We start from the raw sequence: 17539 nt of genomic DNA on the forward strand, positions 1-17539 counted from the left end.
GAACGCTGTGTTTGCCAGTTTAGCCCAGAAAATTCTTCAAGCCCCTGAAGCATACTGGGGCCTTGCAGTCGTACCTCCTCGTGAGAAGTGGTTTCATATTCTTGTGAAATTCTGTAAGAATACTGTCTAGAATCACTTGGCTCTCTGCAATCCAGACTTTTGCCAATTCTGCTGAAAGAATACTATGAGGTGGTGAATATATACACTGTGTGAATCACTGTCCTAAGTGAGTTTAAGGTTGCAAAGAAACTTAAAATCAGCTTGTGCTCAGAAAGAGTATGTTCTGTTGTTAATATAGACCAGCAGTTGTGCGCGTGTGTGTACCCCTGCTTGTGCTATGCGGAGATACTTCTGATGGTACTTTACAGTTCTTTCTTATTTTTCCCTTACAACTCTTCTCGGCCTAATGAGAGAAAACTGGTGCTCATGTAAGTTAAGAAATACGCACAGTTGTGAGGTTAGGATTGGACTCAGTTCGTTGCATCCTTGAAGCCCATGCTCTTCACACTGTCAATTGCTTTCACTGCCTCATGCTGCCTCCCTGCATCTAGTTAGGAAATAAAATATATGCACATGGCACCATGGCCAGGACAGAAGACAGGAACCCCATGCTCAGAACCAGAGTAGGAGATGCAGAAAAGCAGTATTCCAGCGATCCAGAGTAGAGTGAATTCCCTGAAATAGGGTAGTTTTGGCCCCCTTTATGTATGAGGTAAGGCTTGAGTTAGCCCATAAAGAAGGACATAGGCTTAGGCACTAGAGAAAAGTATGGGGAGCCCTCTTAGGTAATGGAGGTTGCTTAAAATGTGATGAGACAGTGGCTCCCAGGAATTGTATCCATCTCGCTGTTAATTATTTATGGGTTTACTCAGGGCAGGGCCACCAGTCACTTTTGTGGGGTCAACAAAGTCAACTGCTGATGGATTTACTTAAAGATCTGCCCCAGTAGCCTGGGAGATAGGGCAGGCTGGTGAAACCTGCACAAACCTTCAGTTCTTATCTGCAAAGCTAATTAGACTCTTCACAGTGAATTAAAATTTTCATCTCCCTATACACCCTGAACTGAACTGATACATCCTACTTCATATTAGAGAAGTGAGAGTATTTAAATAATTGCCATTTTAATATCTTGGAGTACTTCAGAACTAAAGCTCACCGCATGTTTTCAGTCCTTGCTTTGCTCCTAAGAACACTACAAAGATTCAATTTATTAAGATCTTCATCAAATACTTAGCTTTGAAGAAATGGTAGATTTGCACTGAAAATAACAGAGGAGAAAGTACTGTAGAGAAAGCTTGCTGCTTTAATTGTAGATCTCACTGGCTATGTGTGTGTGCACACTCAGTCACTTCAGTCATTTCTGACTCTTTGTGATCCTATCAGCTGTAGCCCACCAGGCTCCTCTGTCCATGGAATTCTCCAGGCAAGAATACTGGAGTAGGTTGCCTTTTCCTCCTCCAGGGAATCTTCTTGACCCAGGGATTGAACCCACATCTCCTAGGTCTCCTGCATTGGCAGGCAGGTTCTTTACCACTAGTGATACCGGGGAAGCCCTCTCAGTAGGTATATATGGCATAAACCCCTCTGTAGTTACTGTTCTAGGATGAACTATTATATAGATCAAGGTGGACCTAAGCAGGGGAACTATGCTCTGAATAGACTCATTTTTTCCCCCTTTTGAGACACAGAATAATTTGAGAATGTTTTTTATAAAATCTTTGTGTTAATTAACAATGACCTAAATGTTAGGTCTCTGGGCAATCAACACACATGGAATTTATTTAATAGAGAAATGTGTTGAGGCTCTGCATAAAGTATGTGGTTCAGTTCAGTTCAGTTGCTCAGTCATGTCCACCTCTTTGCGACCCGATGAATCGCAGCATGCCAGGCCTCCCTGTCCATCACCAACTCCCGGAGTTCACTCAGACTCACGTCCATCAAGTCAGTGATGCCATCCAGCCATCTCATCCTCTGTTGTCCCCTTCTCCTCCTGCCCCCAATCCCTCCCAGCATCAGAGTCTTTTCCAATGAGTCAACTCTTCTCATGAGGTGGCCAAAGTACTGGAGTTTCAGCTTCAGCATCAGTCCTTCCAATGAATATTGAGGATTGATTTCCTTTAGGATTGACTGATTTGATCTCTTTGCAGTCCAAGGGGCTCTCAAGTGTCTTCTCTAGCACCACATTTCAAAAGCATATATATTGTGAAGCGATTACTGCAGTAAAGTTAGTTAACACCTCCATCCCTTTATATAATTACATTTGTGTGTGTGTGCATGATAGCACTTAAGAGCTACATTCTTAGCAACTTTTAACTGCATAATATAGTATTGTTAACTATAGTCACCATTCCGTATATTAGATCTTCAGAACTTATTTGTCTTATAGCTGGAAGCTTGTACCATTTGGCCAACAGCTTCTCGTTTCCCCCACCCTCTAGCCTCTGGCGACCACCATTCTACTCTCTGTGAATTTGGTACTTTTGTGTGTATCAGTGAGAACATACACTATTTGTATTTCTCTGTCTGACCTTTCACTTAGTTTAATACCCTGAAAGTCCATCCATATTACACACACATATGTATACTGCATTTTCTTTATTCGTTCATCTCTCACTAGACACTTTGATTGTTTTCATGTCTTGGCTGTTGTGAATAATGCTGCTCTTTGACACAGAGATTTTATTTCCTTTGGACGTATGCCAAGAAGTGAGCTTGCTGGATCAAATAGTGGTTCTATTTTTAATTTTTTAAGGAATATCCATTCTATTTTCTTTTATTATTATTATTTTTTTTAATTTTATTTTTTACTTTACAATACTGTATTGGTTTTGCCATACATTGACATGAATCCACCACAGGTGTACATGAGTTCCCAACCCTGATCCCCCCTCCCATCACCCTCCCCATTTCATCTCTCTGGGTCATCCCAGTGCACCAGCCCCAAGCATCCTGAATCCTGTATCGAACCTCTGTAGCTGCTATAATGTACATTCCCACAAACAGTGCATAAGAGTTCCCCGACCTCCACATTTTTGCCAATACTTGTAATCGCTTGTTTTTCTGATAGCAGCCATTCTAACAGTTGTGAACTGATATTTCTTTGTGGTTTTGATTTGCATTTCCCTGGTTATCAGTGATGTTGAGCATCTGTTCACAGACCTGTTGGCAATGCACATGTATATTTTGGAAAAATCTCTATTCAAATTCTCTGCCCATTTTTATATCAGATTGTTTTTTGAGTTGTATGAATATGTATTATTTATACATGTATATGTAATATGTATATCATATAAATTTTAAGTTGTGCATGGTAAATGGAACACATATATTTGGAGATTTTTCATGTCCAACTCTTTGCAACCCCATGGACTATACAGTCCATGGAATTCTCCAGGCCAATACTTGAGTGGGTAGCCATTCCCTTCTCCATTGGATCTTCCCGACGTAGGAATCAAACTGGAGTCTGCTGCATTGCAAGCAGGTTCACCAGCTGAGCTACCAGGGAAGCCCCAGTATATATTTTATGATGTGCCTGGTAAATGGAACATGCATGTTTGGAGATTTTTTATTTGCCTGAATATAAACTCCTGTCTGAGGAGTTTATGATAGATCTCTTTCAAACATGAATCCAGTGGGACTTGATGGTAAGTCAGCGCTGTAATCACAGGTTAATATAATAATTTTAGACTTTAGAGTTCTCTTATTTCTGGTCTCATTTGTTTTCACCTGTTTTCGCTGGCATCTGCTGCTAATGTACAGTACTTGGTTATGTTAGTGTTAATTCATACTGGTAGCCCCTGAAGACTGGGAGCCCAGTTAGTATCAAAATCACAACATCCACATCAGATCTATGTCGTAATGCCTTATGGTCCGCTTGAGGTTCCCTGTGAAGCTAGTACAGACTCACTGGTCACAGAACCCTGTGTAACCATCTATGCTGTGCTACCATAGGAAATTAAATAGGACTTGGTGTCATTTTGGCACTGCAGATCTGTTCTGTACCGTGCATGGTGCTGTGAGGAATTCCATAGAGCTTGGGTCCTCCAAGAGTTCCAGATTCTCTATCCTGTGCTGTGGTGTTATGAGCAACTCTGTAGGATGTAGGATCCAGCAGGCCACACTACAGTATTTTCTGTATTCTTGTCATATGATGCTGCTGCTGCTAAATCACTTCAGTTGTGTCCAACTCTTTGTGACCCCATGCACTGCAGCCTGCCAGGCTCCTCTGTCCATGGGATTCTCCAGCAAGAATACTGGAATGGGTTGTCATACCCTCCTCCAGGGGATCATCCTGACCCAGGGATTGGACTTGCATCTCTTATGTCTCCTGCATTGGCAGGTGGGTTCTTTATCACTAGTGCCGCCTGGGAAGTATGTCATATCATACAGGTAATGGGGCTTTGAGGCTTTCCACTCCCATATATCAGGCCTGAGTATGTCTTTTTAAATATGCTATGTTGAACTCTCTTCTATTGTTAACTGACTCACCATATCTACCCAGCTTAGATTTTTTTTCTCAGTGGTGGATATTTGGGTGACAAAGAGTAGGAGTGAGATGAGGGAGTGATTTCCTTCCCAAGGGTGCTTGTTTTTCAGTCGCCAAATCATGTCTGACTTTTTGTGACTCGATGGACTGCAGCACGCTGTAGCTGTCCAGATTTATTTGTGGAGGGAAGCATACGCTGATTGCAGAAAAAGCTCCATCCCTACTGATACTGCTTGCACATTGTATTACATATTGATTAATCTCTCACTGTAATACTGATTATGTATAGTAAATTAATATTCAGTCATTTTGAAAAAATATTTACTGAGTGTGTACTATATGCTAAGCCCTGTTCTAGGAGTAGGTAAGATACCAAAATGGTCTTCCTTGGTAGCTCAGCTGCTAAAGACTCTGCCTGCAATGCAGGAGACCCCGGTGTGATTGCTGGGTTGGCAAGATCCGCTGGAGATGGGATAGACTACTCATTCCAGTATTCCAGGTCTTCCTTGGTGGCTCAGCTGGTAAAGAATCCGCCTACGATATGGGAGACCTGGCTTCAATCCCTGGGTTGGGGAGATCCCCTGGAGAAGGGAATGGTTACCCACTCCAGTATTCTGGCCTGTAGAATTCCATGCATTATATAGTCCATGGGCTTACAAAGAGTCAGATACGACTGAGTGACTTTCACTTTCAAGATAACAAAATAGGCATTGCTTGTGCCATCTTGAATTTAGTCCGGAAAGAGATTTGTTGTATTATGATGAAGCAAATGATATAATAGATTATACCATGGAAACACATGGTATAAGGATGGGATGATTAGATAGCATCACTGACTATGAATTTGAACTAATTCCAGGAGATATAGTGAGTGAAGAGGAGCCTGGTGTGCTGTAGTCCATAGGTCATGAAGAGTTGGTCACAACTTAGGGACTGAACAACAACAATGGAAATACAAGGGAAGAAGGGATTATTTAGGGGTGTCAATGAAGGCTTCACAGATTTTGTCCCTGAGTCTTAACATACATAAAAGATATTTACAAGGGGTTTGTGGTGTAGAGATTAAAGCATCTGCCTGCAATGTGGGAGACCTGGGTTCGATCCCTGGGTCGGGAAGATCCCCTGGGGAAGGAGATGGCAACCCACTCCAGTATTCTTGCCTGGAGAATCCCATGGACGGAGGAGCTTGGTGGGCTACAGTCCACGGGTCGCAAAGAGTTGGACACGACTGATCGACTTCACTTTCTTTCACTTTGAAGGCTTTCAGGGTTGAGCAAGGAAAAAGAGCTGACCACAAGGTGGCGGTAGTATAGACAAGGTCTGAGTATTCAGGCAAAGCTTGGACAGGTTTGCGTTGGCGTAGTTGCTCACAGGAAGAGTCCATAAAGCACAGGGGTTAGTAGTGAGAATGCTGGAGTAGTAATCAGTATTCAAAGGGAGAGGGCCTTTCTAACCACAGTAAGGAGTTTTAGCTAAGTATGTGGAACCAGCCTCCTGTTGGCCACACAAAGGAAGTATATACAGACATACATGCCTGGATTCCTCTTATGCAAATAGTGAACACATCAAATATGGTTTGTTGTATGGGAAATTACCTTGATGCCAAAGTAACCTCCAAGTATATTACCAGGCAGGATATCCTAGGAGTCATAGAAAAGGAATCATAGAAAATAACAGAAAGGTAAAAACAAATTTAACATGCTTAAATCATGATTATTGGCTTATTGAATAAATTTAAAATGGTGAGAAGCAAGGACAAGAATGGCATAGGTTAACACACTTAGAATAAGGTGAAAATGGACGGAAGGACCATTCTGCCTGTATTCTGGGATATGCAATGTTCATTTTTCCCCTTTCTCTCTCTGTCCATCTTTCTTTACCTCAAAGGCTTTCCCTATTGATAATGTGATTATTAAGGCAAATTAATGTTAACCAAGGAAACTCAATCCGATAGAAAGTACACTTGGCAAACATACATATTTGTAGTATAGGAATGATGTAGATGCAAGGCGGCCTGGCCAATAGCCACTGTTTGCCAGTTAGCCTATGAGCAAGTATGGATTTTGTTTGAGTTTCTGAGCAGAGAAAATGTGGGATCAGAATGAAGATCATCAATGTGAGATGGGTTTAGGATCTTGGGAATATCAAGTGTCTAAGATACCTTATATCAGTTTAGTTTATCATGGTTATTAGCTGCTTTTTGGCCATCTGCAGTGAATGAACACAGTCATACTGGCCTCACTTTACTTATCTTATGAGCTTAATCCATCCCATCTGTTTTATTTTCTGTAGCAGAATCAAATGTTATTAAATAATACTATAAATGCATCTTAAACAGTTTAAAAGGAAAAAAACTTTCTAGGAGAAATGTAGCAGAGTACACTAGTACCCTGATCCCTACTCTCAGATCTTACAACTGAAGGCTTTTGTACCTGTGTAACCCATTTAGGCAATGGCACCCCACTCTGGCACTCTTGCTTGGAAAATCCCATGGAGGAGCCTGGTAGGCTGCGGTCCATGGGGTCACTGAGTCAGACACGACTGAGTGATTTCACTTTCACTTTTCACTTTCATGCATTGGAGAAGGAAATGGCAACCTACTCAGTGTTCTTGCCTGGAGAATCCCAGGGATGGGGGATCCTGGTGGGCTGCCGTCTATGGGTTCGCACAGAGTTGAACACGACAGCAGCGACTTAGCAGCAGCAGCAGCAACCCATTTACTTCCTTTCTAAACTCTTTTCTCCTACCCAGCCTTCATGAGCCCATAGCAGAGAATGCTGAGGCTGGCCCAGCAGGTCCATGGCTCCAAAGTGCTGATGAGTGCAAGGTCAGCTCCAGGTATTATCCCTTGCCTTGTCCAACATCAAGACAAGGTAGATTCTTTTCATGTTGATGGAAGAAGTGCAGGAAGGGCAAGTAGAAACACAGAATGCCTCTTAAAGCTCAGTTTTAAAACAGGCATGTCTCTCCTATCAATGTTCCATTGGATAAAGCAGGTCATTTGGCCAAATCCAACACAAGTGGGAAATACAATTCTCTACTGAAGGAACTGTGAAGTCATATTACAAAAGGTGAGAACAGAAGGAGGAGTGAAATTTTTTGGAAAAAACAATGCAATCCACCTGAGAGGAATTCATCAGTTTAGCTCTAAAGCAAAGGCTTTGAAAAATGAACTTTAATCAAGATTCAGATCCAGTTTTTACATATGCTCTGTGTGGCACACCCTATTGATACTTGCTTTACATTGCTAAGTCCTGGTTTACTGCTTCACATCATGGTAAGCAGGTGATATTTGGCAACTAGTGGATGTGGTATTTGAGCTCACCCATGGGCTTCCCTGGTGGCTCAGACAGTAAGGAGCCTGCCAGTCATGCAGGTGAGCCGGGTTCAGTCCCAGGGTTGGGAAGATATACTGGAGAAGGGAATGGCAGGCCACTCGAGTGTTCTTGCCTGGAGAATCCCATGGACAGAGGAGCCTGGCAGGCTATAGTCCATGGGGTTGCAGAGTCGGAGATGACTGAGCGACTAACACTTTCACTTTCACTAGTCATCTAGGGCTTCATTTGTCTTGTTGGCTCTCGATTGACGCCTGACACGAATTTCCTTCTGTTGCAGAAATTTGTATCTTTTTTTTTTTTTAAACTGAAACTTCAAGTTCATTTCTTTTCCTTTGCTTGAGGAAAGTACTACTGGCACTAAACCCATGAACAGCCATTCAGGCTGAGTGGAAATTCCCTTTTATTTTCTTATTTGTTTTGTGGCCTGAAAGAGTAAGAAGAATTCAGAACCTACTAAAGCAACGAAAATTTTAAACCCGAGACTCCACATACTGTGAGATATCTTTTATTTATTTTTGATTGACACAGCATTTAGAAATATATAGACACACACATACATGCATGCATTTGCACACACATATTGTTGTACAATACAGATAACTGACAGGAGTTCTATGTGTTTTGTGTAGGTTATTTTGCTGTATTTTAAGAATTAGATTAAGAAAGCAAAATTTCTTAGCAGTAACATCATCAGTTTTCTATCTCCATCCATAAAAATGCTTGACTTTCAAGGAAATCAAGTCCAATAATACTAGAAATTACACAGTAATTCCCATGCAGAATGTGTCACACTCGTCTTCTCAGCTGTTCAAAGACCTTCCCATGTTCAGATCTAGAGTCTACTCTAAGAATGTTGAAAATTTGTCCCCAAACGAATATAGCTTATTCATTTACTAAACTTTTCTCAGAAAATACTTCACCACCTCCTATTTTTCCAAATAAAGATATGCATTGGGCATTACAAAAATGAATAAAGCAACTTGAAGATCTTACATTCTAGTAGGGAAGTTGGCAAGAAATAAGACGTAAGTCATTATAATGATATGATATGCTCTACTCTAGGTTTAAGTCCAGTGTTTTGAAGCAAAGACTCTGGAGGAACTGTGGAAGTCTTTCCTGCCTCATTTGTAGCACTTCATACAAGGCCTCACAGAAGAAGATGAAAGAGATTCATTGCAACTGTGGTTCTGTGAGGAGAGGCATCTGAATGCTGGTCTTGGGGAGAATTTTCTGGTAAGTTCTGAGGAATGGCTTCTATCTGCTCAGAATCTATGGAATATAAAAGGTAAGGCAATTCATTCAACAAACATCTATTGTGTAACTATTGTGAGCTTGGCATCATTCCTATTCTTGAGATAGCTCAATGAATGAAATAAATTTCTTCCTTCACAGAACTTGCGAAGGAGACAGACAGTGAGCCGTGAATGTAATAAGTAAATGAGAAAGTATGTTGGAAGGTGTTCCTCAAGAAGTTACTCCTTCTACACCTCTTGGGGATTAGGTAATTTCTCAGGAGATTTCATAATAACTGGAGTTCCTTTCAATTGCCTTGCTCTGTTACACTGCACTTTCTTTGAATCAGCAGGTCACAGAGCGCAGACACTGTGGTGTTCCAGTTATATTTGGGTTGTGCATTTTGTAACGCTTGCTTGCTTATGTGTGTTTTCCTCCTAACCATGTTTCAAGCTCCTTGATGGAAGAAACTATTTCTGTTTTTATATTTCTGGAAGCCTTTACAATGAATGCTAAGTACAAACTTGGTGATAATCTACAATGAGTCTCGTTGGATGAGTGGGCATATAGGTATAGTTAGTAAGGGTAGATGAACTAGGATGTGAAATGGTGGGGAGGAAAGAGTGTATGGAGAACTTGAGGGACAACAAGTAATGGAATGAAGATAGAACTCTAACTCAAAAACCTCTTGATATTCCTGTGTTGTATTGGGTTGGCCCCAAAGTTTGTTCATAACGTCTTAGGGGAAAACCCAAACAAACATTTGGGCCGACCCAATAGAAAGGAGAACCACTGAAGTAACTTTCCTTTTAAATGGGAGAAATTAAGAATGAAACAGGAAGCTATCCACTTAATAGCACAGTGACCTCCATGACTCACAGTTCATCATTCTCTCCATGAAGAGCCAGCCTTGTCAATTTATCTATCATTGTACAGAATTAATCATGTTCAATTTGTGCACAAGGTTGGAGTTTTCTTAGACGTTGTGGCTTATAGGACAGGTTTTACATGAAGGAATCTGCCTTTGAAGCCCTTGAAAGAAAACCTTAGGCTTTGCTTGCAATCTGCATCACTCATGCGTGGGTTTGATAAAGTCTGTCTTGTGGGCAGATGCTCTTAGTGTCATGGTGGTCTCCTGAGGCTTTGATCAAATACATGCTCCTCACTTCTGCCTTTATTTGTTTAACTTTGCAAGGGGTTATTTAGCATCAGGAATGTGTAACTAATTTCAGGGGAGGTAGGGAACAATTCTTGTTTTCCTTGACCACCTTGGGGTCCTGCAGAATGGAGGTGCTGCAGAAAGGGACATTATTATTATAACAAGTGAGGTTGTGGAGGGATACAAGTGGAACTGCATATTGCTATGATGAAAGGATAGTTAGTGAAACATCTGGAGCCTGGACAATTCATCTAGCGATGATTACAGAGGCTGCAAGGCAACGTGGTGTATTATCCAGGGTCCTGGAGGACCACTAAATGGAAACAGCAGCACTTCCATGTGAGAAGGAGGAGGAAGTGAGAGAACTTGTTATGCAAGACAAATAGTGAAAGGAACCTAAGCAAATGGCACAGCAAAAACATCGCTCTCTTCTTGAATGATGTATTAAAAATGCAAAAGGCTGGGAGTGCCTGTTTTCTTTCACCGCAGCTTCAGTTTGAATACATCTGGGACTTTTCCCCAAGCACCTGCTCCTTCTCGCCTTCCCCTCTGCCTTCCCCTCTGGGGGAAGAAAAGGCCCAAACAAACCGTGGGGCACTTTGACTGGAAACAATTCCAACAATCAGATGGGAACAAATGGGATAGCAGAGTGAGGTCCTCTGTGAACATGTAAGAGAGCTAACGTGGTAGTTTGGAGACAGCAGGAATGATGGAGTTTGTGGGTAGAATAAAGAGAAAGTGGAGTTTATAAGGAGAGTACACAGAAGCTTGTGTCAATGTGAATGTTTTCTTGGTGAGATGATTTGGGAGATCAATTAGAGATGACCCAGACATTCTCAAGGTCTCCGGTCTCTGTGAGCTAGGGGTGGAGGTGGAGTGGAGGATCAAACTGTGTTTGCCTTGTTGTTCAGTTGCTCAGTTGTGTCTGACTCTTTGCAACCCCACAGACTGTAGCATGCCAGGTTTTCTTGGGTTTGCCTTAAGTACCAGCTATTACTGACTGACCACATATCCTGCATAATCACAAGAGGCCTGGTTATGCCTTGAAAATTACTGAAAATTGCCGGGAGCCCTGACATGGTCCACAAATCTATACTGGATATTGTTGACTCTCTTTTCAGGTGCCTGCTTGTCCATGGATCCCTTCCAGCCTTGTTATCTCTTGCTTTCACCTGGTTTTAATGCTTTACTGAAGAAATGAGGGCAAACATAAGTGCCACAATGCTAGGTGTCACCTTTCTTAGTCCATTCGCTGTCCTCCTCCATAGGAGAGCCCCTGTTGGCAGGCAGACTTCTCAGACAGGAGCCTGACACCATCCTGCCTCCTGACTTTCCCTGGTCCCGCTCCTCTGAATCCAAACTGGTTTCCCCTTCCAATGCCTCCGGAGAGAGCCAAACTCAATTAATATCATAATCTCCCTTGAGCAATGGACTCTGACTGCAGTGAAGCCAGATATTTTCTAGGTTAAACAGAATATTTAACATCTCATTATGAACTTTCTACGTTTGGAATAAGTCTACTAGCTCAGGCAGTCCTCCCAGTTATAGGTAACTTGTTGTCTTTCAGGCTTCCCTTGTGGCTCAGTTGGTAAAGAATCCACCTGAAAATCGGGAGACCTGGGTTTGATCCCTGGGTTGGGAAGATCCCCTGGAGAAGGGAAAGGCTACCCATTCTAGTATTCTGGCCTGGAGAATTCCATGGACTGTATAGTCTGTGGGGTCACAAAGAGTCAGACACGACTGATTCACTGGTTGACCATAAAGGCTCATCCGTATTTGTCAAGCTTTCCAGAGTAAAATATATTTCAGTATCCCCTCTAGATTGCCAAAACCCTCTTTCTCTCACTCCAGCTCTCACAATGCTGAGTTTCAGTTACTGTTTCCTGAGACTGGAAGGAGTGATTCCATTTTAAAAGCCAGTTTGTTCAGTTTGTGATTCTAATAGTTCTGTTGTCCAGGACTGTGGTTGTGTGGTGATGGTTACCAGGACTTAGAATACTGCCACACAGGCAGTTTTTGCTTCCATCACATTCCTTGGCAGCAGACTGTAAAGCCATGAAACTCAAGGCATCTGTTTATGGAATTCAGAAGCTGGACTCTGCTGGACAGTGAGTGAAAAGCTCACTGAATATTTCTTGTGTGACTGTGCTGTGACAACTGTGTGACTTTCAATGTTAGGTTTCCTTAAGACTTTTCTAATGTCTATACTTTAAGACTATATTGTTAAGCAGTATTTCATTTGTCCCCATCTCTTGACATATTCTGCAGAGATGACCACAGATTATGTGCAATGAGATTCTTAGGTTCTGCTGTCTTACATTTTATAGTAAGAGAATCTTGTGAAACTTGTGGGGAAAAAAAAAAAACAACAAAACTTCGGAAGTTGATTAATAGATCATTAATTTCTGGCTTCCCAGTGAAGTTAAAAGTGTTCTGATGGCGTCAATAAACGGTTATATGAGAAATTGTAATTGTAGATGTACTTTTAGATACCTGTGATCATGTTGGGTATTGTAGAAAGAATTTTTATTATTATTTGAAAAACATTGGATTAACTCACTGTAGTGCATATTATTGCATAACATTTATTTAACATTTGTTAGGGCCCCCTTGTGGCTCAGCTGGGAAAGAATCTGCCTGCAATGTGGGAGACCTGGGTTCGATCCCTGGGTTGGGAAGATCCCCTGGAAAAGAGAACATTGTTATAAGATGAACCACGTGACAAAGGAGATAATTCCTTGCTTGATAAGATGTAAAGTTTCTCAGGAGAGTTGGTTTTCTTAAATAAAATAGGTAAATAAAGAATAGCTACATGGAAAACACAAGCGTTGCTTTAGTTTTATCTGCTAAGATTGATGAAAGTAATATGTACAGCATTAAAAACAACAATTTTCATTTCTGAATGTGTAGTGGGTACCTTGCAGAGTGCGAAGAAATTTGCCTGGCGTTCCTTATTTAATCCTAGTAATGAATTTTAGAGATATGGGAGCAAGGACTATAGTAAACTCCTGCTTCATGGGGATCACTGCCTACCTTTCTCTGGTAGCCTTTTCATGCTTTCAGAATTTGTTGCTATAGTTAACCGTTACAATTTAATGAATGTTTAGCATTTATTGGATAAATAAGTAATCAGAGAAATGGCTTCTGATTGTTCAAGTGTAAATGGAGGGGGTAGTGTTTTGAGACAAATTTCATTTGAAATTTGTATTTGAATTAAACTTTGGGCCTCCTGGCAATCAAAACTAAGAGAAGGATAGTGAATGGTGAAAGTCTATTACTTCTTTTTTTTTTGTAGCAATTAGTGTATGCTAAGCAGCCATGAAATTAAAAGACGCTTACTCCTCGGAAGGAAAGTTATGACCAACCTAGATAGCATATTCAAAAGTGGAGACATTACTTTGCCAACAAAGGTCCGTCTAGTCAAGGCTATGGTTTTTCCAGTGGTCATGTATGGATGTGAGAGTTAGACTGTGAAGACAGCTGAGCGCTGAATAACTGATGCTTTTGAACTGTGGTATTAGAGAAGACTCTTGAGAGTCCCTTGGACTGCGAGGAGATCCAACCAGTCCATTCTGAAGGAGATCAGCCCTGGGTATTCTTTGGAAGGACTGATACTAAAGCTGAAACTCCAGTACTCTGGCCACCTCATGCGAAGAGTTGACTCATTGGAAAAGACTCTGATGCTGGGAGGGATTGGGGGCAGGAGGAGAAGGGGACGACTGAGGATGAGATGGCTGGATGGCATCACTGACTCGATGGACGTGAGTCTGAGTGAACTCCAGGAATTGGTGATGGATGGGGAGGCCTGGTGTGCCGCGATTCATGGGGTCACAAACAGTTGGACACAACTGAGTGACTGAACTGAACTGAACTGAAACTGCGTATTAATAAATTTAAATCCTAGTATAATATTATTATATGTTGATTCCTCAGTATGTGCTAACTTTTTCCTCAGTGTATTATATGTAAGGCAGACAGATAAAATATGGGATGTCCTGTTAAATTTGAATTTCACATGGAAAATGAACAATTTTAGTATAAGTATGTAATTTTTTCCCCCTGGAATTCAAATTAAATTGGGCATCCTGTCATTTTCTAAATCTGTCAACCCAAGTCACATGCATTGTCTTAGTTCTGTTCAGGCTGCTCGAACGAAATACCATAGACATAGACTTAGGTCCACGATACTATAAATGGTGGCTTATAAATAATGGAAATTTATTTCCCATAGTTCTGGAGACTGAGGAATTCAGGATCAAGGTGCCAGCAGATTCAGTGTCTGGTGAGGCCTGCTTCCTGGTTTGATCTGTGTTCTCACACAGGGAAAGCCTCCTTTTATAAGGGCACTAATCCTGTCCGTGAACACTGCACTCTCATGACCTAACTACTTCCCCAAATCACCTCCTGATACTCTCACATTAGGGGTTACGCTTTCAACATTTTGGGAGAGGGACACAAACATTCAGTCCATAGCAATTATCTTAGTAATACAACAATCCTGTGAAGGTGAAAGTTGTTTTGTCGTGTCCGACTCTTTGCAACACCATGGACTATACAGTCTAAGGGACTCTCCAGGCCAGAATACTAGAGTGGGTAGCCACTCCCTTCTCCAGGGGAATCTTCCTGGCCCAGGAATCGAACTGGGGTCTCCTGCATTGCAGGTGAATTCTTTACCCAAGAGACACATTTTATAAATGGCAGCATTGAGGCTTGAAAGGGTGTGTAGCTTGCCCAAGGCTCCACAACGAGTCAGTATGAACCAGGCTTTACATCCAGGCAGATGGGTCTCAGGGAGCGTCTTTAACTACAGCGCTGTCTCCCATATCTACCCCTATGATATAGGTATAATTATCCCCATTTTATACATCAGATGTTCAAGTTAGTGAGTAAAGGAAGCCTGTTTCAAAGCCTGTAAGAGAGGCAGAGCTGTGACACAAACCCAGGGATGCTTGTCTCCAGATTCAGTGATTAAAAAAAAAAATTATTTATTTGGCTGTGCTGGGTCTTCACTGGTGCACATAGGCTTTCTCTAGTCGTGGTGAGCAGGGCTACTCTCTAGCTGTAGTGTACAGGCTTTTCATTGCAGTGGCTTCTCTTGTTGCAGAGCAGCAAGCTCTGGGGTATGCAGGCTTTAGTAGTTGCAATACATGGGCTCAGCAGTTGTGGCTTATGAGCTGTAGTACATGGGCTTAGCACATGGTGGCACGTGCACTTAGTTGCTCTCAAAGTCATGGCATGTAGGACCTTCCTGGATCAGGGATCAGACCCATGGCCCCTGCATTGGCAGGTGGATTCTTTACCACTGAGCCTCCAGGGAAGTCCCCAGAGTCAGTGATTTTAATCTCTGTTTTTAAGGATAAAATAATGTAACTGGAATTTTGAAGTTTAGGGACTAATGAGGTTTTTGAGATACTAATATTTTCTTCCAGAATGCTGTGAGACATAGGATAATGAAAATAAAAAAGCCTAAGAAGGCCTAATGCTGTTTAGCATCAACAAATTATATATGGTGTTACTAAGATTCCTTTTATAGCAGAGATTATTTCACTATTTATAATAGCATAAGTGTTGGCATTAGAATATTTCTATAGCTAGAGGGTCTGAACTGTAGAGAAGTTGATTCATCTTTCAGCATCTTACCTTATGCCCATGTCAACTCACAGGTTTGTTCAACACTCACAGTATAAAGTGGAGAAGGCAATGGCACCCCACTCTAGTTCTCTTGCCTGGAAAATCCCATGGACAGAGGAGCCTGGTAGGCTCCAGTCCATGGGGTTGCAAAGACTTGGACATGACTAAGCGACTTCACTTTCACTTTTCACTTTCGTGCATTGGAGAAGGAAATGGCAACCCACTCCAGTATTCTTTCCTGGAGAATCCTCGAGTCTGGTGGGCTGCTGTCTGGGGGGTTGCACAGAGTCGGACGCAACTGAAGTGACTTAGCAGCAGCAGCACAGTATAGAGATTTTCAACATGATAGCAGTGAAAATGTTTCCTGAATGTTGCCCTGTGTCCTTATTTGATCCTTAGAATTAGCAATGACATGTTTCAATGGGAGAGAAATGTATGCAAGAGAGTCCTTTAATCTACTTATTTTCATTATATCTAGTCTGATTCTATTCCAACATGGTAACTCAGAAGAAATCTAAGAAACAATATGAACATAGGCTTGTCAATAAAGAGAATTTCTTAAATAAGCAAATCAGACTATTTAAACTTTTAAAAATGTGTTCATTTGAATCAAACAAATCAAATGGATACATTTCCAATGACAGGCATAGAAATTGTTCTCTCACAGTTCAATTTGCCTCATCTCCCTGTTGTTTGAGGGAGTTGACCATTTGTGTGAAAATCAAGTAATTATATGCTCCAATGCTTTTTGAAAGAAAGGATGCAGAGAGGGAGAAAAAGCAAGTGTGGGCCACCTATAGGTAACAACACAGCTTGACTCTGATGGTTTGGAATGAACTGAAAATGTTACCATCACACTTTTCGTGGGTGACTTGGTGACCTTTGCATCTACTTTGAGTTCTGTATTTTAAGCTTGAGGATTATTCACTTCTATGGTATGGAAATGTCTGTTTAAATACTTTTGACAGGAATTATGCAATACCTTTCTTGGGGGACTCACAGTGATCTTTAGTTATACAGAATGTAAATGGATCTTTACTCCTAGCTGTACCATGGCTCATTTGACAACTGTAGTCCTTTACATGTTTTCACATGTTACACGCAAATAAGATGTTTACATTTGTCGACTCATTTCATTCTAATAAGTGAGATATAGAGAAGGTACGTTTGTTTATAGTTGTTGACGCTGGAGGACAGTTTCCAAGATCACACAGTCAGAGTAATTTGGAACCAGGGCTGAGATTCAGCTCTTGGGTGTCTTCTTCATTCTGTAAAGTTATTGCTATATGATTTTGCCAAGTGTGATTTGTTACAGGATTAGCCCAATTTGTTCTTAGGGTTTTCAGAAGTAAGTGTGAAATATGATAATTTTCTGAAAATTCCTGTTTGCTGTAGAATTGACTTGAAGCGAAAATATGAGGCAGATAGTGTGTTATCATTTACCTTGTTTTTCTTTGCCCTTTGGGTATCCCTTCTCCTTACATAGTGTCAAGTACTCTCATTCTGCTCCTTCTTTTATATCCAAAGACCCTTTCTACAAAATTTATCAAAACCTATTTTTCTGAGTGAATGTTCACATTGTGAAATGATCTTCCTTCCAAGAAAACTCAGGGCTTTCCCATGCAAGTGTCCTAGGCAGAAACAAGCCAACAAATTAATTCCCACTTATCTATAAATAACTATTTTCCTGGT

This window comes from Ovis aries, chromosome 1 (genome assembly GCF_016772045.2).
Source record: "Ovis aries strain OAR_USU_Benz2616 breed Rambouillet chromosome 1, ARS-UI_Ramb_v3.0, whole genome shotgun sequence".
Lineage (NCBI taxonomy): Eukaryota > Metazoa > Chordata > Mammalia > Artiodactyla > Bovidae > Ovis > Ovis aries.